Raw genomic sequence first — 27,157 nt, forward strand, 5'->3', positions numbered from 1 at the left:
AGTGGAGCAAGTGCTTTTTACCATAACAACGAAAACGATCAGTGCGCTGAGAAAGTCTAGAAAATGCAAGACATTTCAAGTTATTTTTTCAGATTTTGACGTTAACTACGTCTTACGGCAATATACTGGGTGTCAATTGAAAATCTGAAATGTTGCGACCGTCACGAAATTATGTAAGATTTTAAATACTAATAACTCAGCCATTTATCGGTAGATTTTCAATATTTTCCCACCAATCGGTCGGAAATTTATACAACATTTTACTCAAATGGAGATAACTTTTGATTTTTGACGATAGACTGTCGAAAATTGGGAAAATGTCGACCCCTTTCTTACGCAAACAAACTCGTTAATAGATAATATATCTTCCACGATTCTTTTGGGTTGGGAAGCGCTCTATAAAAGGAGACAATTTTCTGCTTCTTCGCGCATTCTTCTTATGATGTTAACTACATCTTACGGCTACGACAATATACTGGGTGTCAATTAAAAATCTAAAATGTTGCGACCGTCACGATATTATGTTAGAGTTTGAACTAAAGGAAGGCTGCAACTATGAAAATCGACTAAAATTCAAATGCAAAAAATCACTTAACGTCATGCGGTCGTGTCTTGTACACAACCCCCTCTGATTTTTTCGACATGGAATGATTCTTCTTCCCATCCATCCATATAAATTCATAAATATGATATAATTCGATGGCTCTTGGCAATTTACCGTATTTGAGAAGGTGGTCAGAAATTGCAATAATTTCTATGCAGACAGAGTGGCCCAAGTGCCAAAAAGCGATAAACTGATTGATACGATCACATAAAAACGCGACGCGAGACGGAACACAACACTTATTGTTCTTACAAATGAAAAGGATATTAAAAATTACCTTTTTATGTCGAGCGGTTTCGGGCTCGATGTTGCCCATCTACGGGACGATGTCCGACTGATTATTCAGATTCACAAACACATATTCATACTGATTGCAGCATACGTCGAGTGGGGGGGGGGGTAGTTTATTGCTAGGTCACCCGTTTCGTCAAGTTGAAGAGAGGTGATGTTATTGGGGGATCGTCCTCATTCATGAGAGGGCGATCAGCGGTAGCTATACATAGAATCCCATGCGTTGAGGTGTTTTTTCGGACATTTTTTAGCAACTTAGCCTGTTGACAATCGATGTTATGGTTTTGAGCTATAGTGTGGGCTGCTACACTGGATTCGTTCGGTCGTTCATGGTCCACTGCATTTTTATGTTTACGCAGGCGAACTTTGAACTTACGGCGGGTTTGGGCGCTATATACTGCAAGACAATTTTGACACGGGATTTCATATATTCCTGATTTTTCCTCAGCAGGAACCTTGTCCTTCAGATTACATAAATGATCCTTCAGTGTGTTGCCGCTTTTATACACCACATGGATACCATGGTGTTTCAAAGCCGCCTGAATTGGGTTTGTCATTTGGGGGTAAAACGGAAGACTTATCCTTTTTATTTCTTCTTTGTCAGGGTGAAGAGTTGTGGCAGTCTCTCTGTGCTTTTTTCGTTCATGTTTACGGAGGATTTTGTCAACGAAGTCTTCACCGTATCCATTCATTTCAGCTGCAGATCCATTCGTTCTACCACAAAATCCTCTTTTTCCATCGGTATATTGAATAGCCGATGGGCCATGGAATGGAATGCTGCTTGTTTTTGAGCCCCGTAATGGTTTGAATCCGATGTGATGTGCCGATCGGTTGACGTGGGTTTTTAATATCCTTTTTATTTGTAAGAACAATAAGAGTTGTGTTCCGTCTCGCGACGCGTTTTTATGTGATCGTAGTGGAAGTTCTTACGTTAGCACACCCAAAAAATGGAATGTAAAACTGATTGATTATTGCATTTTTTGAGTCGATTTTAGAGTTCGATAGAAGTTTATGGTAGTTCTATAGTGTATGTATGGACTGTCCTAGAGCCCGCTTATTGGACCAGTATATTTTGGTCGGTACTCAAGATTTTCACTTGGTCCACTTGGACTGAACGCAAATTTGAATGTTTCTGGTCTTCAATGACCTATACCTGCAAAACCTTAATTTTCAAGCTATTTGATTTGATGATTGTTGCGATAATCGCCGTAATTTCAACGGCGCGACGATGGGATGAATGGCTGATGGCAGACTATGCGGACTGGCGCGAGCAACAAATGAGTTTCGGACTGGAAACGAAAAACGTTCTGCACTGTACGGTAGTTCAAATGCGACTGCTTATATAAATCCTAATAGTGTTAATTGTGTATATCACCAAATGGTGCTTTAGTGTGGTTGAGTAGTAGTACTGTTGGTGGTGGTTACTTTGAAAGCAAAATCTCTGCCGCAACATCCAGGGCCACGTTGAAGCGTAGCCTTCAAGATGAATTAGAAGTTTCACAATGTTTTGATTTTGGAGGATTCTGGTTAATTTCGATAGGTAGAACACAGAGCTCGGAGGTTGCTCGACGTCGTATACCTAGCTGCATACGTACGTCTACCACACGTACGATGTTGTCACTTCCAGGGTAAATGGCCACAACCCTTCCAAGGGGCCATTGGTTGGAAGGAACGTCGTCTCTCTTCACCAAGACCATGGTACCAACACGGAATTCTGTGGGTTCTTTCCTCCACTTAGCTAGCCGTTGATGAAGAAGACCTATGTAATCCTTGGACCAACGTTTCCATAGATCAGTGACGGATCGTTGCGTGGCCTGGAAATGGTTAAGTCGATTAATCGGTACAGAGGAAAGATCTGCCTCTGGCAAATAATAAATAGACTCTCTTAGTAAAAAGTGACCAGAAGTCAAAACAGAGAGGTTCTGCGAATCGTTGGAAAGAGGCGTCAATGGTCGGGAGTTCTTGATGCAATCTGCTTGCGCTACTGCTGTGCGCATGTCGTCGTAATGGTGTGGTAAAGCTCCGATGGTTTTCAGGAACAGTCGTTTGAAGGCCTTAACTGCGGCCTCCCATGGACCACCAAAGTTTGGAGCACGAGGTGGAATTCTATACCTTTTTCCAAACATTCAGATGTCCATGCACTGTTGCTCAATTGGTTAACCAACATTTGTCGCATATCCTTAATTTCACAAAACGCGCCGACGAATGTAGTGCTGTTGTCGCAGTATATGGTTCGACGCGCCCGACACGACTCACGAAACGTTTCAGAAAATTGACGCACGAATCTGTCGACAACCCGTCGACGATGTCCAGCACTACGGCTTTTACGGCAAAACATCCGTACATTGTGACCCAAACCTTGACCGACGCGCCCCTACCTGCCAATGGTCGAACGAAAAAACGGCCACAGGTAATCCTGTCCAGTATTTGTTGCGGTTACACGATTTGAAGAGGGTGGAGCCATGAATTGGTTGATTGCTGGGGGGCGAAATTGAATACTTCGAGTCAGATCCTTGCCACGAATCGGCCTGATACATTGACGAACGGTTGTTAAGTGTTGAGTCGGGCCCCGTATTCCCCTAGTGCCTTTAGACAGTCCATCGAAGACCCCTTTAATTTTCGTTGCCGTTGGATCGTGCCGAAGACCTGCATGATGGGGCGGAAAATAAAAAGGCGACGCGACGTGAGTCATCACCTCCTCCATGTGACGGAACTGCTTGTACTTCTCCTTTATTTCTGTGTAACCTTTGCGCAGAGCAGCATCGGAGCTAAATCTTCTTTCGACGCAAGATAATCGGGAAGCTGCAGTATTCCGGTGGTAAAAGTCCACCTCACAGGTGACCCCTAATTTATGGTGTGATGCGTACCGTGCCTAGTAATGAATAGTTAGGGGGGTCTAAATAAAACCTAACCGCAAACGGAGCCTGTGGGGTACCAGGGCGCCCTCCACAGTATTGAGTCCTTCCTGTGCTACCCGGAGCAATGGTGCAGGTGACCTTGTGTTTCTCCGAGATAATCGGCTGCCCTTCTTCAGTCTCTATCATGAGGCTTAATAAGGGCGGGATTATGAATATGTTGACATTTAATTTAAATTATCACCTATATGGATTCGCATTATGCGTTTTACACAGTGTATTCTGTGCTCTTTCGCCTTTGGCGACTTTAAATAGATACCGATCTGGTTTTTTCGTTGCTGGTCTTTTTCGTGCTGAGATTGCAAAAAGCTTAATCCTGCCTAGTTTGGGAAGTGGCTACGGTTAGGTTAGCTCAGATCAATCTTCAGCATAAAATAACAGCAACGATCAATCTTTGCCGACTCATGCAAAATGGTGCAGCCCAAGTGGCGCTAGTTCAAGAACCCTACTTTTGTAGAGGGAACTTCTATCTAGGTAACCTTGTGAACCCAGTTTTTGCTACTTTCAGCAAACTTGAAACGGCAAACTCGCGCTCCATGCCCCGCGCACGCGTGCTCGTTAATAAAGCAATCGTTGCTACACTCATTTCTGAGTTAACTACCAGAGATGTATGTGCTGTCACAATCGATGTTTCTGTTGGTGACCTCAACAGGAAATACGTCTATTGTTCGGTATATTTATCACATGATGAACCATCCCCAACGGATGACTTCAAACGAATTGTCGTACACTGCGTAACAAAAGGCCTTCCGCTGATTGTGGGCAGTGATGCCAATGCTCATCACATCATCTGGGGCAGCTCGGATATCAATTTGAGAGGCTCCAGTCTGATGGAATACTTAAGTAGTACAGACCTTTGATTACTTAACATAGGCAATCGCCCAACCTTCATGGTTTCTAATAGAGAAGAAGTGTTAGACATAACGCTCTGCTCGAATAGAATCAGTCACGAGTTGACGAATTGGCATGTATCAGATGAGGAATCATTATCTGATCATCGCTACATCTTCTTTGAACATTCAAATGTAACTGCGCAAACTTTGCGTTTTAGGAATCCCCGGTCAACAAACTGGGAACTCTATATTGAATCGGTTGCGACCAAATTTCATGGATATTCTCCGTCCATTGAAAATCCAAGTGATCTGGATGATGCCGTTGATACTACAACATCCTACATTATGGAAGCTTTTGAAGAAGCATGTCCTCTGCGGTCTGTAAAGACTACAAGAGGGACCCCATGGTGAAATTCCGATCTGACTAGACTCAGGAAACAATGTAGAAGGAGTTGGAACAGACGCCGTTCAGCTGGATCAGAGTCGTTCAAGTCGGCTCGCAAGGCTTACAAGAAGGCTCTCCGTTCTGCTGAACGATCCGGCTGGAAAAACCTTTGTACAAATGTTTCCAGTTTGAGTGAAGTCAGTCGGCTGAACAAAATCCTTGCAAAATCTAAGGATTTCCAAGTGAACGAAATTCGCTTACCTAATGGTGACTTTACTTCTTCCGATGAAGAAGTTTTAGAATGTTTATTCAATACACACTTCCCCGGATGTGTGGACATAGCATCTACGGATGAACCAAATGTATTTTCATGTAGTTACGAGTCTCTGGCCTCGGCTCGCAGTATCGTAACTACTGAATCGATTCAATGGGCACTTAATAGTTTTGCTCCTTTCAAATCTCCAGGAGCGGATGGGATTTATCCTGTTCTGCTCCAAAAGGGATTTGAGTCTATCAAACATGTTTTGAAAAAGCTACTTGTAAGCAGTTTTGCTACCGGGTACATTCCCAGATCCTGGCGTGATATTACTGTAAAGTTTATCCCAAAAGGAGGACGTGCGTCGTATGAGGAAGCGAAGAGTTTTAGACCAATCAGTCTGACCTCTTTTCTTCTGAAATGTCTGGAACGCATTATCGATCATCACATCCGTGATGTTTATTTGGCAAACATGCCTCTTCATGTGAATCAACATGCTTACCAATCTGGAAAGTCCACTGTGACTCTTTTACACAAAGTTGTATACGATATCGAGAGAGCATTCGCTCAGAAGCAATCCTGTTTGGGTGTTTTCTTGGATATTGAGGGTGCCTTTGATAACGTGTCTTTCGATGCCATATTGGAAGCCGCACGAAACCATGGGCTACCTACAATGATTACCAATTGGATTCATCAAATGCTCAAAAACCGACATCTCTTCTTCACATTGCGTCAAGCAGCGATTCGAAAATTGAGTGTTTGCGGATGCCCCCAAGGGGGAGTCTTGTCACCACTTTTTTGGAATCTCGTAGCAGATACGCTATTGAGGCAACTCAATAATAGCGGTTTTCCAACATATGGATTTGCCGACGACTATCTAGCTCTGATAGTTGGTATGTGCATAAGCACCCTATTCGACCTGATGCAAAGTGCTCTTCAGGTAGTCGAGAGTTGGTGTCGCCAATATGGCCTTTCGGTTAACCCGAATGAAACATCTATTGTTCTTTTTACGGAAAGACGAAACCGCGATGGAATTCGACCTTTACGTCTTTTTGGCACTGAGATTAATGTGACTGATCAAGTAAAGTATGTCGGAGTCATCCTAGATTCCAAACTTTCATGGACACCTCACATTGATTTCAGAGTCAAAAAAGTTTGCATGGCCTTCAGTCAATGCCGGCGAACCTTTGGTAAAACTTGGAGCCTCAAACCCAAATATATCAAATGGATTTACACAAAAGTTGTTCGACCAATATTGGCATATGGATGTCTTGTGTGGTGGCAAAAGGGCGAAGTGAGAACAATCCATTTAAAATTGGGCCATCTCCAAAGGATGTGCTTGATGGCGATGTCTGGTGCGTTCTCTACAACTCCCACAGCAGCGCTTGAGGCCATTTTCAACGTTGCGCCACTACACATGTATCTTAAACAAGAAGCACTTTCTTGCTCTTACCGTTTATGGGTACTGGATCTACTGGAGAAAAATCCAGTGAATCGTAGATCTACACACACTTCGTTGTTTCCACTTTTGGTTAATTGGGACAAAATTGTCCTTGCTCCAAGTGATCTCACAATTGCTTGTCACTTTCCTTACAGGACATTTACCACACAATTCCCTTCACGGGAAGAGTGGACGTCTGGCTATTTGGAAAGAAGTATATCAAACAATATAGTATGTTACACTGATGGCTCCCTTGTTGAAGGTAGAGTTGGTGCAGGAGTATATTCTCGTGAGCTAAGGCTGAATCAGTTTTACTCACTTGGTAGAAACTGCACCGTTTTTCAGGCGGAAATATTTGCTCTTATGTGTGGAGTGCAATAAGCACTTCAACAGCGCGTAATGGGTAAAGTCATATACTTCTGTTCAGATAGTCAGGCTGCTATAAAAGCTCTCGCTTCGGCCAACTCAAGGTCGAAGCTTGTTATCGCATGTCGAACTCAAATTGAGGAACTGAATTCAGTCAACTCTGTAAACCTTGTATGGGTACCTGGCCATTCTTCCATCGTTGGAAATGAATTGGCTGATGAGCTAGCTTGCGATGGAGCATCGCATGACTTCATTGGCCCTGAGCCGGCTATTCCAATTTCGAAGTGCTGGGTGAAGCTTCAGATAAACTCATGGGCGGCAACTCAGCACAAGCAATATTGGAATAGTTTGGAGTCATGTCGTCAAACAAAATTATACATTACTGAGCCATCTCCAAGGATGGCGAAGTATTTAACAAATCTGTCAAAGCAGAATTGCAGTCTCTTGGTCAGAGCGTTGACAGGCCACTGCCGACTCAACTATCACATGGCAAATATTCAGCGTGCTGACTCATTTGTGTGTGATAGTTGTGACTCCGATTATGGAACTTCGTATCACCTGATATGCAACTGTCCAGTTTTTTCGCAAATGCGATTCCAATTACTTGGTAAACACTTAAGTGAAACTGAATTCAGAAGCCTGAATCTTCAGGACATTCTGTTATTCTTAACCCGCTGTGGTAATGAGCTATAGGCTCTCTCTACGCTCATGCGTTTTGCAGTGCCCTTTTTAGGGCGCTGTTCGAACCCATTGTGGTATGGAGCTACATGCTCTCATTTCGCTTATGCGATCTTCCCTCTTCAAGGGACCCCACTCCTATTTCCTCCCATCTTTCCCTTCCCCTTCCTCTCCCATCGGGTAGATGATGAAATAGGCTTAAATATGGCAATGGCACAAATCTCCCAATTGGTGGGGAACGTGCCTTTGGAGCCGGCCTTCTGATACCTGATACCCCTATGCTTAAACGATGTGAATTACGATGAAAATGATCCTCCCAAAATTTGAAGTAATTCGGAAGAAATTTAGTTGTGCACACGTTATTTGAATTTCATATGGAAATTACTATGGAAAAGGCAAACCTTTTGTGTTCAGTCCGCTAACTGCTCGTCATAATAATCTATGGAAAAGTGAACACACTCATCTCATGTGTAAACTGCCCTTCAACAACTTTGCCGAAGTCCACATTTTGATGGGATGTAAGGATAATTTGTTATTATTGGTAGCAAAGTCTATATCATGCTGAGATGATCATTCAATTACTTTCAGAGCAACACTGCTTTTTGCTGTAGAACATAGTAGCCTGGATTACTTTGATCTATTCTTCCCGCCAGGAGCACCACTGTTGCCTGCCGAACAGTTGGTGAAGCACGCTACATGCAAACCAATTTTATGATGATGAATAACAATTTATCCTGATGTCCAATCAAAAAGTGGTCTTCGGCAAAGTTGTAGCTGGGAGGATTTCACATTAGAAGAATTTATTCACTTTTCCATAAAATTTTATGACGAAGAGGTAGAGGGCTGGACACAAAGGATTGGCGTTTTCCATAGTAAACTCCATATAAACTTCAAATGGCTTGTGCACAGTCAAATTTCATCCGAATCACTTCAAACTTTGGGAGGTTGCTTTTTACCATAAATAAAATCGTTTAAGCATAAGGGAGCTAATATTTCAAAATTTGCATCACTCTAGCCGTCAAATTATAATTTTTTCTACGATTTTTTTTTTACTTTTCAGCTATTTTCCACACTGAAATCTCGTTTTGTGACCCTTTGGTTCATATATAATGTATGTAAAAAAATCGTGAAATTTGTTTACAAGAATTGTCTCATAATTTGGCCGAAATAGTTTAACGTTTACGAAACGTATTTCGAAACATCATTGACATAATCGTTCAATGCATCGCATACCCTCAGCCTGTGCGGCCCTTGTCTCTAGTAGGGGCAGAAATGAGGAAAAATTGATTTATACAATTATCCATGATTTTTTTCCTCTCTCTATCTTCGGCATCAATGAGGGAATGTGCGATTCGATGCCTGGGATGCTCTGTTGCGTCGCCAAAGAATGGGATTAGCTTTCACGCTTTTGTTGATGGATTCGTCGGTCGCAAACGTGGGAAGCGAAGGGCCGCTCGCTCATTGATGAACTTCCCTCCTGTTAACCTCCTCTCAATGTCGATCAATTAATTTCAATGATACAGCCAAGTAGGACACGCACTCTGGACAGCAGGAACGATAACTCCACTTCCAACCACTAGTTGGCCTGGCCCAGCTATTGAAGCAAAGAGTGCGTGACGAAATTCGGAGTACGTTCTTGGTGTGCATTCTAATGATTTCGCACATTAATCATTGCGTCGAGACATCGGTCAAAGAGCCGATGGGAAATGGGAAGTGGACTTCATTCGATTTGTGGGTTGAACCGTGCCAAAATCGAAGCACGGGGCAACCGCGACACAATCGATGGGACATTTGCACAATTGTAACGGGCCTAATGATTAGCTACGATCTGGTGGCAATCGATATAGTTTCAAATGGAACTCCGAGTATGATGAATCAATTACCGAAAGGTTGTGGTAATGTTTCAATTAGTGTGAGATAGGACATCCTCACGAGCTTGACAAAAAGGACCGGATTTCTCTAAATCAGAGATGCGTTTCAAAACAAGACATCCACATCAAAAAACAAATTATTAAAAACTACCACAAAGGCGTCCAATGAATTATTAAATTGCTTCCACATTTTAAATATTACCGAACATCATAATTCTACTCCCCTGCCCTTCCGACCGATAACACGTCATAAATCTATTATTTATTACGCTGAACCTACTTAACTTCCCAGCCCTGGAGTGTCAACGAGCTAGAGAAAAAAAAGGGTTCCCTCCGGCAAGCAATTCATTTTATTTCAGCCAACCGACAGCTGAAATTCGGGTCAAAAAAAGATCAATTGGACCGAAAATTGCTCGCGAATTGTGTAAACAGAGCGTGGATTTTTTTCGTCTATTCCTTCAAACAAGGGCCTTTACCCTAGGGAGTCCAAAGCCCTTTCCGACCGTCTTAATTAAGCGTGACCATATTTATCTTGTTTAACTCTTTTTTTCTGTGTCTTCACTCTGTTTGGTACCTCCAAGTGTCCATCGACACGCGCTTTGTAATTTATTTTGTTGCGTTCTTGTTGTTTTTTTTTTTCGGGTAAAAGGATTAATTTTCCCACTCTTGAAAACCCTAAATTCTCCCGGATTTGACCTGAGTCGATTGCACAATGGTCCGAATCGATAATTTAGCAAACAAAAAGTTTTTTCCTTGTTTCCGTTGATATCAGACGTCCTTAAATAGGTTTTGCAGTTGTCTAGGGAAAAAGTTGCTTTGATAATTTTGTTTTTGAGTGGCATTTGAAAGTCCATCTTCTTCTTCTTGGCATTAACGTCCCCACTGGGACGGAACCGACTACTCAGCGTTGTGTTCTAAGAGCACTTCCACAGTTATTAACTGAGAGCTTTCTTTGCCTAAGTTGCCATTATCGCATTCGTATATCGTGTGGCAGGTATGATGATACTCTATGCCCAGGGACGTCAAGGAAATTTCCATTACGAAAAAATCCAGGACCGACCGGGAATCGAACCCAGACACCTTCAGCATGGATTTGCTTTGTAGCCGCGGACTCTAACCACTCGGGTAAGGACAAATAAAAGAATAAAACAATCTGAATGTTTCCTGAAGAACGCAAAAATTGTCAATTCGGACCATTGCGAACTGGAAGGAAAAATAACCACCATCGTCGACTTTCGAGTGGAGGAAATTTTCACGCAACATATTTCACTCATCCTGAGTGAAAGACACTCTCCGGGAAAAGTGAGAGGATCAAGGGGATCGCCGTCATCGGATACGGCTCATTGCTGGCACTGAAGCTCGCTGTTCCTGCGAGGTCAAAATCTGAGCGCAAGCAAGCGGTATGAAAAATCGACAATTTATGTAGTGTGTGTGGTTCGAGAATAACAAACCAAAACGGGAGGAAGGATTCAAGTGTGACCAAGCAGGGATTTTCAGTGTCGAGAGGTCATTCGACACGGAACATTTTAAAGTTGAATTTATTGGAATGACATATGGTTGGAAGGGTGGGAAGGAAACAATATACAGGAACGAGTCGATTGGCAAATTTTTGATGAATCCGAACGAATTCGATGAAAATAAAAACCATGAGCTTTCAAATGAATCTAAAGATGCCTAATACCACTACATCTGTCCATTTATGAGCTGTCTTTACAGGTATATAAATCACTCGAAGATTGTTCATGTCGCGAACCAGATAAGGTACCGTGGGGTAAGTGGATACAGAAAAATCAATAGTCAACTTCATTGTTATGCACAGCTAACGTTAATAATTTAATTCAAACTTTTTTCTGTGGATAACAAATGAGGGACTTATATACTTCAAATCGTCATTTATTTTAATGTTTCTGTTTATTATGTTTTGAGTATGAGGGACTTGAAAATATGCGCCAAATGATCCACTTACCCCACCATGGTGGGGTAAGTGGATCACCTATAAAAAAAACTCTATACTCAAAACAAATGTAATGTAATCATGTATAGTAAGCATGATATTACTGTCATTCTTGTTATAAGTGCTATGTTATATATTTTGATAACTTTAAAATTAAAAGAATCTTTATTTTATCAAAATATTATGAAAAATATTTGTACATTAGTTTACACTTATTTGAACAAAAACGAACACTGTAACTAGAATATTTTGGAGAAAATTCATCCATTTTATACACCTAAGTTGAATAGAAGAATTGAGGATTATTCCTAACGATGTTTTTGAATGACACTCGTAGTTTAAAAATATTAATTACGTTTAATTTTGTTTAACATACTGAAATCTTTTTATTCTATTTATGGAAATATTTTTATCATCTGTCTAGAACAATCGACATGGTCACACAACGTACGAAAATAAGCTTTCAGTTTGTTTATTTTATGTATTTTACTCTTTTGCATTTCAGCTTAGATAAACCACGAAAAATGTGGTTTTAATTTTTCAATTTCCATTTTTTATACTAATAGAGACTGTACAACACTTTTAGGTGGAATAATTAAAATTTTCTCAAGTCAATTTGGTAAATTCAAGCTAGGAATGAAAAATGTAAAATAAAAACAACACTTGATGACACTAAAACTTATTTAAATCCGCGTAAGTAGTCTGCCAATACTTGATTCACTTACCCCATCCCATATAAAAGTGCGGGTAAGTGTACCATGTCCAATATATCTGTATTTATTTACAAAAAATGATTAATTTTCATTGTGATTCATACAATTAGAACTGAAATGTTCACCATATGTTGAAAAAACTTATAGTATTCGATTTTAGGCAGAGATACAATGGATTTTTTATCGACAGAAAACAACTTTTAAATGAATTGATTTTTGCAGTCAACAAGTTTGCTTGTGTTAGTGCACGTGTAGTATCAGTTTTGCAGTAGTATTAGTGTGTACGTGAGAATATAACCTATAATGAAGCAAAGGTGTGAAAACATTAGAAATATTCAGGTATTTATGCTTATTACGGACAAATGATCCACTTACCCCACGGTACCTTAAATTTTTCGACTATCACCCCTTACAAGTTAATACATTAGACCAATCACCAAAATAACGCATTTTTTTTATTATTTATTTATTGTCATTTTTGACGTTTGGTGAAAAATGCCAAGAATTTATTAGAAATTTTCTTTCGCAATTAGTCTGATTGTCTTCATTTGAACTGGGTTGACTTTTGCATAACTGCCTTTTGTATAATCAGAGCCGTAGCGTGCTCTCATGGCGCCCTTGGAAAACCGCCCTTTAGCCGCCCATTAGTCAATTTTGTTTTCATGATGCAAATTTGTATGCAATCAGAATTTTAGTGAAATTTCCAAGTAATCATGCTGTTCAAATCTATGACGTTTGGTCGAAAGTACATTTGGTCGAACGGACATTTCGTTGAATGGACATTTGGTCGAAAATGTTTATTTGCAACAGAAAGCATATGATATTTGGTCGAACCGACATTTCGTTGAAAGGATAGTGGTCGAATCTAAATAATATGAAAAACAAAGTTTTACGTTTAGTCTGACTATCGTCGAGAGTAGCATTTTGTCGCTAATACAAGAGTGATTGAATAATTGAAAAAGCAGCAGCCATTTTACCAACAATGTATGCACGACTACTAAAGTTTTGTTATTCAATTTGATAAACGCTCTTCCAACATATTGATCAACCTCTCGTGTTTTTGACGTGATGATGCTTTTTCATTCAGGCATGTTCTGATGTTCTGCGATTCGAGATAAGCTGATCTTAAAAGGAAGCAACTTTTGTCGCCTCAGTCACCTCGTCTTCCCGACACATAGAATTAGCATAATTTTCATTTTTAACAATTCGAAGCTTCTACTTCAAACTCTGTTATTCACCCGAGGTCATCAACACTGTCAGCAAAGCCATATATTTGCTTGAGGGATGTTATTAACCCCTCTACCGGCAGCTTCATTTTTTGCCGCAAAATAAATATTAAAATCGTTATAACTTTTTTGTTTTTCAATATTTTTGCACCATTTTTTCACAAGTTCTCAAACAACTCTTCTAGGTTTAGGATCTGTGTCGGTATTAATTATTGGTGATCTGGTTTTAAAGATATTCCGGTGTCCCTTGGAGGACCGACATTTTCCATATAAAATGCCTTTGGTGGCCATTTTGTTTTTGATCAATTTATCAAAAAAATAAAATGTGGGCTATATAATGCCAGGTAATAAGGAGCTTCTCTGAAAAAATCATTCAAATCAGTTCAGTATTCTTGGAGATATCTGAAAATTACGATATGATGTTTTTTGAAGTTTTTAAGATCTTTATTTGGCCAGCGTGGTTCCTGGAACCTAAATGGCCATTACTTAAAGACGGCTGCACCAAATTGCTTCATTTTTTCACAACATACTCTCATTAATGTATTGTTCCAAAGAGTGAATATCCGAATACGATTAAAATTCTGTAGCCTGAGAAATTAACGGGGGGTTCTAGTTACGGGTCGGTCCCCCAAGGAATTTTGGAATATCTTCAAAACCAGATGACCAATGATCAATATCGACACAGATCCTAAAACTAGAAGAATTTTTTGAGAGCTTGTAAAAAAAAAAATGGTGCAAAAATACTGAAAAACAAAAAAGTTATAACGATTTGAATTTGAATTTTGCGGTAAAAAATGAAGCTGCCGGTAGAGGGGTTAAGCTGGAAGTCAAAATAAACCATTTGGTCATAAGTAGAGTCACCGACACCTAACATTCACTTCGTCATAAAGGTTTTGCTTGAAACAAATGTGTCCTGCTTTTTTAATTCTGATTTCCGCTTTCAAAAATCTTATCCACGTTCGTAAGCTGCAAGACCAAAAATTCAAATAAAGATCCCGACCACACTCTCTGAATGCTTCCATCAGATGCAGATCAGCAGTCCATTACGAAGAACGATGACATTTCAAAAGAATAATAAATAATAAAGCATTATGTTCTCATCGTTGAGTAATAAAATATCTTGTGGAGCAGTTTTTCAAAGAATGATGATATTTTCAAAGAATGATGATATTTTCAAAGAATGATGAATTCACTAGAGCTAAATGTTTCAGTCAATGTACAAAAAACTACTTTAAAAGGTTCATTTGAACAATCATCGAAATCCTAGATTTTGGCATTACTTCAAATCATAAATATGAAGAAGTATGAAATTTTCAAAATAAGAATACATAAAATGTCACAATTTTATTCAACAAAGTTGATTATTTACATTATTAAAAAGATAACGTTCACATACAAACTTTAAAAAACTTAGAAAATAATGATAAATTTTACCACATGATCTTTTAATAAACCATTTGAAAAAAATCTTTCAACCAAATTTCCATTCAACTACCGATATAATGGTCCAAAGCAATTCGACCAAACGCCATTTGACTAAACGTCATTCGACCAAATGTTATTCGACGAAATGTTCTAAAGCCTGCTGTTCAAACTGTAATTTATGTAAATATTAAAGTCTTTTTAGTACACGCTTTTTTGAACGGTTTCTTTTTATGAATGAAGGCAATTATCAGTGAGGAACTAATTTTAAGATAATTGTACCATAGAACGTATACTACATTTGTATACCACTTAGGGGGGTCATAAGTATTGCTGTATAACCACATTTAACGTGGTTTTAGATTGGGAAAAGGCCTAACAAATGTCGAGTAATATTATAAATTATGTACAATAAAATATTTGGTATGTATCAATAGTATTAGGCTGACCATACGTACCGTATTTAATGGGACAGTACCGTTTTCATCCCCTCGAGGGGCTGTCCCGTCGTTTTATGGAAAATGCCCGAATTGTCCCGTATTTTAGAAAATGGAGAATTGGCAAATAATTTTCAACACCAGTAAAATAATAAAAAAAAACAACATAACAAACAGTTTTTAGAAATATTTCAGAGTTTATTGTCTTACTCATCTATTTTCCAAGCAATTATTAGTTTCTCCTACAGAGTTAAATATAGGGAATAAAACATTAAACTTGATCCGTACACGCTTAACTTTTTGCGTTTCTTTACTAATATTTATGCCAAATTTTGGTGGATTTCCAAAATACGGATCTTCATAAGATAATCATTATATAATACCTAAAATGAAAAAGAACAAATATGTGTTTACTTCTGATACGCAATTGATTGGGATAACTGTTTAAAAAGTGGATATTTCAATAAAGTAATGAAATATTAGAAAAATTTAAGTTTGAATTGGAAAATTGAAAAGTGTATCGATTTTTTTTTTTGGGAAATTCTTAGAAAACGCTGCTTTTTGGAAATCAAAGAATGCACTTCAAGGTTTTTAAGTAACTTTTATTGAATCATATAACTTCGTTAGAGGAAGGAGTGGTGCCTTTTATCGAGAAAATACTAATTTTGATGAATTTTTATCACGCACGGAAGATTTAGAGCATAAATCGGAGTATTTGGGTTGATACGGAGGTCAATTGAAGTGAAAATATCAACAAAAACTTAGATTTTAGAAAACGACATTTGAAAATGTCGTAACTGACGTAACTTTTAGCTCGGAAGTCTTGAGATTTTTCAGTGAAGTGAATATCGTTATGATATGATGTCAAATCTGATACCTTTAGAATTCTTTTTGTAAGCGTTACAATCATTAATGGATATACTTTCGGTAATGCGATGAAAATTTTCAGAAATATTTGTTTTGCTCACGTTTTTTGCACAATGATCATTTTACCACCATCGGCTTTATTTTACCCACATAGAAAATAATTTTGCGGAAAATAATTTTCTGTACCACATCTAAGTTGTACTCTCTGACAGTTTTAAACTGAAATAAAAAAAGTTTTGAAATTAATTCGATTTAGATGTAAAAAATACTGCATTAAAACACCGTCAATTTTCTAATCACGTGGGCCAAGTGAAAAGTTTCTCATTAGAGATTGAATTTATGTTTTCTTTTTAGCTATTGGTAAACAAGGATCGTAATTATCTAAGGAAAAAAGAATGTGCTGATAATTCAAGAATCACTATACTCAAAGCGATGAAAGCTATTACAAATCATAGAACTTCTCTAGAAGATTACGATATTAATGTGTCTACTTCGGACAGACGATTGAAAGAAAAACTTTGATTTAAAAGTTGCAATATAAGAGAACTTACGGGAATCTCGTGGAATGTAAATGTAAAGCTAGTGCAAAACATAAAACATGGGCTATAAGTCTATTAACACAAACAAAGAATCCGAAAACTTTATTGAAGGATTCCGTTCCAAAAAATGATTTCTCCCAAAGATTTATCTGATGTCATATCCGACTTTCTTAAAAACAAAAAACGAGCGGTGGAAATTCTTACTTATGTTATTGTTCATCAGGACGCCTTAACTAATGTTGAAGTTAATATAAATCGTGAATATAACTGTTAGTTTTTCAATTTAATGTTCAAAACGATAAACTTGTGGGGCAAATGAAAAGTGAGAAGACATTTTGCAAAAACTTTTTCCTGTTTTTTTTTCTTCAGTTTTACATAAAAATCAATTTCAGCATAAGGTCTTTTTTTTACACGGTTCCCCGTGCCATGCAAAAAAAAATCCACGCAAAAAAAACCGTGCTGATTCCGGAAACCGTGTAGAAATAAACCGTGGTAATTCTGGAACCCGTGGGACAAGTACCGTGTTAATTCTGAAATCCGTGTAAATAAGAAAAAAAAGCCGTTGTAATTTCGAAATCCGTGTGAATAAGTAAAAAAACCGCATTAGTTTCGAATTCTGTGCAAAAAAAGTACCGTGTAAATTCCGAAAGGCGTGTAAAAAAAGCCATGTAAAAATAAAGCGTCCAAAAAAAAACGTGTAAAAAAAAGTTAGTGTACTGTATATTTGGTAGGAGTCAAGTTAAAAAAATATATACGACCTCATTTATTTCAATTTAAAGTCTTTAGAATTTCAACTATACGATCTACATTGCTCATTTGCCCCACGGTACCTTATACCATTTTTACTAATATTTTTATTCAACTTTTAATAACAATAACATAAACGCACTCAGAATAAGTTTCAGTATTATTTTATGCGACTAAACGAATTGATAATCTGGAAAGTATTTGAACACAACCGGTCTTTCGCCATTATAACTTGTTTATCCATGTTTAACAACTGACTCTTAATTCAGTAAAATTGAAGCAACCATACAAAAAAATGCATATCACATCAACAACGCAGCGGAAGGTGACACTGGGTTTGTGGAAGGAAATTGACGGAACGGTTTGTTCGTCGAGGAGTGTCAGATGGTTTTGGACGAGAAGAATCCAGCGCAATCGATGATTCAGAAAGAATATGAAACATTGTTATGTAGCTCTTAGGTAAATATTGTACCAATTGAAAAATCTATCTATTTAAATAAAAATGGAGTGGTGTTTGTATGTCACGAAATGGCTTGAGAACGGAACAATGGATTGATATAAGTTTTTCACTGTTGCACTTGATAAGGGTTACGACATGTTCGTGCGAGGAAAGAGTTCGAGAAAGTTTCCTGAAAATCTTGAAATAGGGAGAAAACTAATGTGTCATTTTGTACGGGGGAAAACATGACATTTTACAACAGCCTATTTGAAGGCAAGACGAAGTTTTCCAGGTCCACTAGTAATAAATAATAAATAATAAATCTCATACTAAAATAAGATCTCGTCATAACAATTCAAACAGAAGCGAAGACAGCAAACTCATTTATATCGCTATAAAAACTACCAGGAAGAGTTAGAGTGCGAATATATGGAGCAGTGGTATCGTTCTCAAGAAACGCAGAAATTCTGCAAGAAACTCAATGCATTCCGCAAAAGCTTCCGGGATAAGGACGGCGGTAACTTGACGGATGTAAGTGAGGTGGTTCAAAGGTGAAAGCAGCACTACGATGAACGCCTGAAAGCAAAAGACCTAGACACCAGGCAGAATGGTTATCGAGCGATCATTATTCTTAACGCAGCTTATCTTCCGCCGTCTATCGCGGCTAGGAAGCAGATTTGTGAAAAGCTATCAAGCCGGTTTCTTGGACGGACGATCGAATACGAACCAAATATTTATGTTGCGGCAAATCTTCCAAAAGAATCGCGAATACCTAGTACCTATGCACCTCCTGTTCATCGATTTAAAAGCGCCATATGATATAATCGACCGCAAAAAGCTATTGAAAGCTATGGACGAGAACGGTTCTCCCGGGAAACTGACTAGACTGATCAACGCAACGATGGTTGGTACACAGTGCCGTGTGAAGATTTCGGGTGCGTTATCGGACCCGTTTGAAACACGCAAAATACTTCGACAAGGTTATGGTCTTTTCTGCCTCCTGTACAATATTGCGCTAAAAGGTGTTATGAAACGGGCGGGTTTTAACATGCGGGGAAGGATCTTAAATAAATCCAGCTTGTTCATCTGTTCCGATGACGAAGTACACATTGTCGGAAGAACGTTCTTGGTAGTTGGCAGGCGTATGATGATCAACGGAGATAAGTTCGAAGAGGTGGCTGAATTTCGAAGAAGTATCAATGCAGGAAGTCGTGACATTAGGATAATAACTGTAACTGTATTTATACCAGTTTAAAATTTTAAGTATATACAGTATTGGACAAAACATTTGCAACTTTTTCGATTTTCCATACAAAATGACCAACTTTCGTAAGTTAGTTCTCAGTTATTTATGGACCGATTCTAATGAAATTTTCACAAAACATCAGATATAACTTGAATTTTAACATATATTTTTGAGTAATTTTTCCAATCACGTGTTTATAAGTAATAACGGTTTAACTAAAGTGTAATTTTCGACGAAAAATTCAAATTTTTTTATCTAAAAATCTGATGGCCCTACACAAAAACTATGTCATTTATAAAAAATCGACAAAAAATTCACTTTAGTCAAACCGTGCTTTTGAAATTGTGATTCGAAAAATCACTCAAAAATATATGTTAAAATTTAAGTTATGTCTGATGTTCTGCCAAAATTTCATTCAAATCGGTCCATAAATAACTGAGATATAGCTTACCAAGTTGGTCATTTTGTATTGAAAATCGAAAAAGTTGCAAATGTTTTGTCCAATACTGTAACAATTAGTATTTTCCCTATAAGTTAAGCACCACTCTGTTCTGCGGCCACTACCGCCCGTGGACTTAGCTTGTATTTTGTATAGAATGTTTTGAACAGCTATTGACAATTTCATTCTCACTCACGGTGATTTGAGATCTGTACTGCATCCCGAAAAAAATCAATTTCCATCGCCCAATAAACACCGCAAATTTATGATTACAACCAGTAATCGAGACGCTACCGTCCGTCAGCCCCCATTGCGAGTGGATTATATTGCCCATCGAAAACCATCCAGCGACAGATTAAAATGTTTCGGCTTTAATTAAAACTCAACCTCAAGCTGCTGCTGTCTGTTCTGTCTAATTTGTCCTCTACTCGAGGAGCGCTGCGTCGAGAATTCACCCTTCAAAACCACCGACGCTGTCGGTTTGTCGCTTAGTTAGATTTGTCCAAGCAGCAAAAACCGCGGCTAACGGTTCTGCCAGGGTAGCAGCAGCGAATGGCCAGATCCGCACACAGATAATGATTACTCGTTGATGCGTTACCAAGAGCAGAAAGCAGATTGCCTCGCGCGGATATTGTTTCGCTTTGCACTCTGAATTAGGTCGTATTTTGTCATATCTGTCAACCGGGATTCCGCAATAAACAGTAGTCGGTCCTACGGTACTTGCCTAGGGAACCGTTCCATGGCGTTGATAGGACCCCTTTACAATGGGTGATTGATACTCAATTATAATGGTACAAAGAACCCTCGCCGTACGGTCTCTTTCTCTCCTGCGGTGGTAATTTAGCCCAGTTACACAACTGGAAACACCGGAGCAACCCCTCATCGCCACAGAAGAAGCAAAAAGTGACACGACACACAATGTAATAGTTATAATAGAGAATGACGCGTTGACGCGCACTCGGCATAGAGGACTACGGAAGAGGACAATCGCTGGGCTGTTGCAAGTACTGTACCTTTTTGGTTGAGCGCTTGCTTTTGGTGGATGATTTCCCCCTTGCCAATGTTGGTTGCAACTATTTTGGGCATGGGTTCCCAAACTGTCGTGGCGCCCTAATGCTTCGTAGTGATTTTCCAGGGACTCATGTTCTTGGGATCAGAGACAAAATTTTCAATTTTACCTTTTTCATTCCTCTATTAATATCATTTCAAATATTACATTAATTTCTTATATTAAGGTGTTCTATATTAAGCAACACTATCATCCAAATTAGGTAAAACTAAATTATGCAATTATTAACAATTTGGTAACAACATATTGCATTTCATTTGCGGTAGTAGTTCAAAATGTTTACAGGTGCATTGATTTCAGATGCTTTCAACTAACCTAACTTAACCTAATTATAAAACGCAATAGTTTAGACAATAGAAGATTGCAAAAATTTTTGTCCAAAATTATTAATTATTTTATTCGATCGCAGTAGGCGTTGCCCGCGAACGGTCGTGTTTTGTTTTGCTCCACGCTTTTTTTTCGTTCTCTCGTTTTCGCGATTTTGCCGATAACTTAACTAGTGTTACGCCATCCGGATTTCAATTCGGAAGTGAATATTCAAAAAACGTAGATATTAAAAAGTGAATAAACCTCTCAGACGCGTTCAGTGTGATGTCGCTTTGGCTAATTGGCTTTGTTAATATTTGTGCATCCACGTGATTTTTTTCCCAATTGCGTTTGTGTTTCGGTTGACGGTACTACGCCACCCGGACGGATGGTTCGGAGGAATAAAAACAAAATTATGATTTTGCGATTATGTTAAGTGGTAAAGTTTTATAAATTCTTGAAAGTAAGAAATAGAAATGGTGGTGAAAAGAAACCCAATGTGGTCTACCACCGACAAATATTATATGTGCCACGAGGAGAAGGAAATAGATATCTAATCGATTGTTGAGTGGTTTTGAGGACAACGCCGCATTGGATGGATTTTGGTGAGATTGTTCTGATTACATATTTTTCGATACCTAAATATTAAATACGTGCCAGTTCCAAAGCAAACATCTTTGAAACAGGAAGTGTGTATGTATTATCATTATCCATTTGATAACGGTTATGCATACATGCGGGGCTTGTTGTTAGTGAAAGTGACTTCTGAATGGACGTGTCTCTCCAGCCATTCTGAAATGGGTCACAGGATCTGCAATAGAGCTATCACCTTCTAACTCCCGGACTGAAGTTTTTTTGCAAAAATGTAGAATCTAAGCAGTTTTGCTGAAAACTTTTTTCCATAATACCACTGCCGGACAGTGGGGGTTAGATGGATCACACACACACACACACACACACAAAATTATTAATTATTTTATTCGACTTTTGTTCCAAATTCGATGTTCTATGTAGCTCTTTAGTACTATGCCAGGGAGGGACCTTCAGAATAGTCAATACAGGTACAGCATAGAACATGACTGGTCTGAATAATTGTTTGAAGATCAAAAGCTTTTACGAACGACCAAGTTTTGATTTTCTGTTGATAAGTGGATAAAGACATTTTATAATTTTGTTACATTCAGATTGAATACCTTCATAGATCTGTGTCATCCGCAAACAACGAGTTTTTACATCCTTGAGGTACGCCAGATGTGAAAATATTAGTCCCGAAATGCTGCCTTAAGTAACACCAAAAAGTCTCGCGTACTCTGAGATAACGCCCTAAATGCCATTGGTAACCACGTGCGTAGCTCATTGTTTCTGAGCAAATTAATGAATAATCATCCAAACCAACATCACTGGCAGGTAGAAAATGATCCTTTTATCATCCTAGCGTTGTTAAATAACGTGTAAATCCATTCAAGTGCTCAGGAACAACGAGCTACACACATGGTTACCAATGGCTTTTAGGGCGAGATCATATGTTATGCGAGAAGTATTTCAGGCTTGGAGTTCTGATAATTCTGAAGTGTACGATTTGACAGATAACTATGGAGCATACTGACAATGTTTGTTGCAAAATTAAAGTTTTTTTTTTAATTTTACAATCCAACCTTCATGCCAAACACTGTCGGATGCTTTTCCTATGTCTAGAAAAGCACGAGTAGAACAGTCTTCAGATTTGTTGGACCGAATCAAATTTGTTACACGTAAAAGTTGTTTAGTGGTCGAATGTCCATTTCAGAATCCGAACTGTTCATTGGCAAAATATGAATTTTCGTTGATCTGGACCACCATTGTTCTGGCAGCACGGACGATGACAACCGGAGCGGTGTGCAGAATCCTAGACAATAAGAATTATTGAGTACAGCGAAGTGGGTGAAACCTGCGACGAGACTCGCGGAGACGGTCTTCTTTTTCTGCGATTGCTGAGTTTTTTCTTATTCCACTCAGTGTTTATATCAATCTTGCGCAAGCCGTTCAAGCTCTAACATGATCATCTCAGCAAAAAACTATTTCGTTTGCATCACACCAGTGGCGTTGTCCTACCCACGATTGAACAAAAAAAAACAAAATCAGCAGAAAGGTTGAAAAATAAATTAAACTATTTATCATCTTCACATAATATATGGAGAATGGAAGACACGATAAGGTTTTATGACATTTTCATACCTAGTAAAGCGTGTCATGGTTTATGCATGATTTCCAAAAGTTCTGGCACGTTGGAAGAACGATTGAGAATATCTAGAGTGAAAGTCCTGGGAACCTAACTGTAATAATGCTACAAGAAACTTCTTTGGCCGTCAGAAAATCAAATGAAGCTATCCTCAATGGCACTTCTGAATGAATCAATGGATGGTTTCCTAAAAATATCTACAACCAACACAGTATATGTTCTCTTACAAATTGCTGTGAGCATTCCTGGAAGTTTTTCTTGAGAAGTTACAGGAACATTCATAGAGAATTGACAGAAGACTATTGAAGAATCTTTGAACGAAGCTATGGATTAATCTGATACCAGTTGCATCGTGGAATACACAGCACGAGTTTGATGGTGCTAGCGATTTCTGAATGTGCGATCACCCTTGATACAATCTAACAAAGCATCGCTGAATCTCTTGATGATTTTCAAAGCAATTCTTATAGAACTCCATACCCTACATCACACTCTCTAGCTTTTGTTTAAGCTAGATGAAACATTTTTCAAGCATCTTCAGTTTCTCCTGAACACTTTTGCGATTAGCTGGGTCACTTTTGTGCAATTAAAAAACAACATAAATATAATTTCGCTGTTAATTAATTTTCTATCTAAAAACAGATGAGGAATTTAGAACAATCTCATTGGTTGTAAAGGCAAGCATTTCTCTATTTTAAATGGAAGCTCTCTAAAGGATCTATTGTAACCAAAATGGTTTCAAATCAAATGATCTCTTTTTCCTGATTCAAGCAGAATTGGACCTGATGAAAAATTGTACATGCTCCAAAGAAGCCTTCAGATACTAGAACAGGTTAAACAGGATCTTCGAGAAATTTGTCTCAGATTTCCCGAGGGAAATCTTCAGGAATTATCATAGTGAATTTATTTAGAATACCTTCAGGATTTCCAACTCTCCTGAAATTCTTCAAGAGATCTCTCATAAATCCTTCCAGCAATATTCCAGAAGATGCTAAAAAGATGCTTTTTCCAGAATTTGCTTCTTAAAACACTTGCGATATCCATAGCTACTAACTCCAGTAATTTCCTCTGGAAAATCTTTGATTTTTGTCCAAAACTATCATACGATTTTCTCCTGACATTTTTTCCACTAGGGTGATGTGCTAGTATCCATCGTATTAAGCATTGATCAGTGAGAGCTGCAATTTTCCCAGTATTGCAGTGAATGAAGCTGATACAAACCGATGCCAAACAATTCTTTCTCAAAACGGCTTTAGCATTGTACAATAACATTTTGATAAATCTTGATCTGTTTTTGGAAATAATGCAAAGAAAATGCATCTTATCGTATTCTCAATCCGTCGTATCGTTTTCAACTCCGTCGCAATCAGTTTCCAGATTCGTCCCACAACTTACGGCTCATTGTGTGTATTGAATGGTTAAAACACAATATATCAACGCTATAATAAAATGTTTTACTAGAATATATAGATCTACGGGCATCTCCCTCCATTCCTTCAGCATGATGGAATAAACTTATTTCCTTTAAAATTCATTGTTCGTCATCAAAATTCAGCCCAAATTCCTTTTGACCGTACAATTATGGCATTTGCTCACAGTACAGCGCAAACAACACAATCAAAGGAACCGTATTTTTACGTCGAGCGTCGCCGCACACATTGATGCGCACAAGCATTTTTTTCTCAGTACGACGGATTGAACTTTGTTTACATTCTCAATTATACGCGGCGGTTGAGGAAATTTCGTAAAGTTTGGTGATTAATTGAAGTTTTACGGCGTGTGATTGGAATGAAATCCTTCAGTGAAGAAGTACGAAGGTTTTCCATAGTGAAAATAAGTGCCCGGCGAAGTAAGTCACCCACGGGGGCGGAAAGAAACTTATGTTCGAAAGTGGTGTGACTGATGTCGATCGCTAAGCATTTCTCTAAAATCGTATTCGTCCATGCGATTTCGGTGAAAAAGTGAAAAGTGGATAATTGAACTGAAGTTATTTATCGAAATACAGTAGTTTCATTGCATTTTTGGTGTACAGGTAGACGAATCATAAAAGCTTTCACAAAATTACATTCGTAAAATGAATCTATGTTGCAGGTAAGTTGGAATACCGGCCGTAGTGGAACATTTTAAGTTTGATACGACGAATAGTAGCTCTTACGACGAAGTAGAACGAAACCCTAATTCTCCAGTTGTTACTCTAGAAAATTTCCAATTTTAGCGTAACGCAATAAATGGACGCTGCCTAAGCCTTTCGGTTTGAAAAAAAAAATGCTTTAAGGTTTCTTCAAGAAACACTGAAAGAATTTCTCCACCTGTTCATGTGGATTTCTTCAAGAATTAACCTCGTTTCCTCCCAGAAATCTTAAAATTCTTGAAGGAGATTTCGAACAAATCTTTTATATATTGTATGAATTTTTCCAGCATTTCATCCAAGTGTTCCAGTTTCACCAAAATTTCTTATAAAGTTTTTCAAAAAAATCCCACGATATCTTCAAAAGTTTATTTGCGTTTTCACAACAGTTTATTCTACAGCATTGTTTCCAATAAACATAAATAAAGATATTCTGTCCAATGTTTTCGATAAAATTCTTTAGAAAATTCCTGCGGAACACTATACCGAGATTTGATTGATATTTTTTTTTCGATTATCTTCGCAAATTATCTAGGAAATCCTCTAATACTTCTTCAAGAGTCTACGAGTTATTTCAGAGATTCTTGGTCATTAAGGGTGTCTCAAAGTGTTGTCAGAGGAAGCTCTTAGGTTTTCTTTACAAATACCTCATGGATTTATATTTCAGACAAACTTCCTTTTCATTTCCCTGGAGACATTCCTGGAAGAATTCATAAAAAAAAACATTCAAGACTAACTTGTGAAAATCTCAAAGAATTGTTGGAGGAATTTCTGTAAACATATTAGAAGAGATCTTTGGAGAAATAACAGAGGGTATCTTTAGAGAAATTCCTAGTCGAAATCGTATTTTAATCCTGAAAGGCAATTGTGAAGAAAATCACCAAAAATTTCTGGAGAAGTTATTGATTGAATTATAGAAGACGTTTCGACTGCTAATCTTGGAGTGTCCCAGGAAAATCGATGGATAAATCACTGAATAAAAAATTGGGCGTGTAAGATTCTCTTGTAAAAAATAAAAATCTGGACAAAATTTTGGAAGAATTCATCTGATTTCTATTCTTTGAAGAAATTTGATTATATTCTTCGAAGAAATTTCATTTCTATGGTTCTCCTTGGGAAAATCCAAGTTGATATTTTTAAAGTTTTAAAGAATTTTTTTTAGTAGTTAATTACTATATGGAATCGTTCAGAAATTTCCGGATTTATATCTGATGACACGATCAATTCTCAAAAAACGGCTTAGCAAAATGTCTGCATTAGATATGAAAAAATCAATCAATCAACAAGAGGTCTTCAATTAGTCGTTACATGCCCTATAAAGCTTTCCCTGTCTTCTGGTAACGACTGGCTTGAAAATGAGGAGGTTAAAAGCAAAAGGGTGTCAGTGACAAAAACCTAGTTTTGAAAAAACCTACTTTGAAGTTTTTTCAGCAATTTTTCATTACATACAAAATGTATGATAGTCAATCACGTTACTTTTTTTCTTTTGAGCAGATAGCACTTGAAAATATTGTTAGAAGCTTGGCAACAATAGTATTTTCTCAACTTAACTCTACTCAAAACTGACCAAAATGTCGCTTACACTTCTTTGCGTGTTCTTCTTCTTTCTGGCTTTACATCCGCACTGGGACAAAGCCTGCTTCTCAGCTTAGTGTTCTTATGAGCACTTCCTCAGTTATTAACTGAGAGCATACTGTGCCAATGACCATTTTTGCATGCGTATATCGTGTGGCAGGTACGAAGATACCGAAGATATCCTCGACCGGT

The sequence above is a fragment of the Aedes aegypti genome, chromosome 1, assembly GCF_002204515.2.
Source record: "Aedes aegypti strain LVP_AGWG chromosome 1, AaegL5.0 Primary Assembly, whole genome shotgun sequence".
NCBI lineage: Eukaryota > Metazoa > Arthropoda > Insecta > Diptera > Culicidae > Aedes > Aedes aegypti.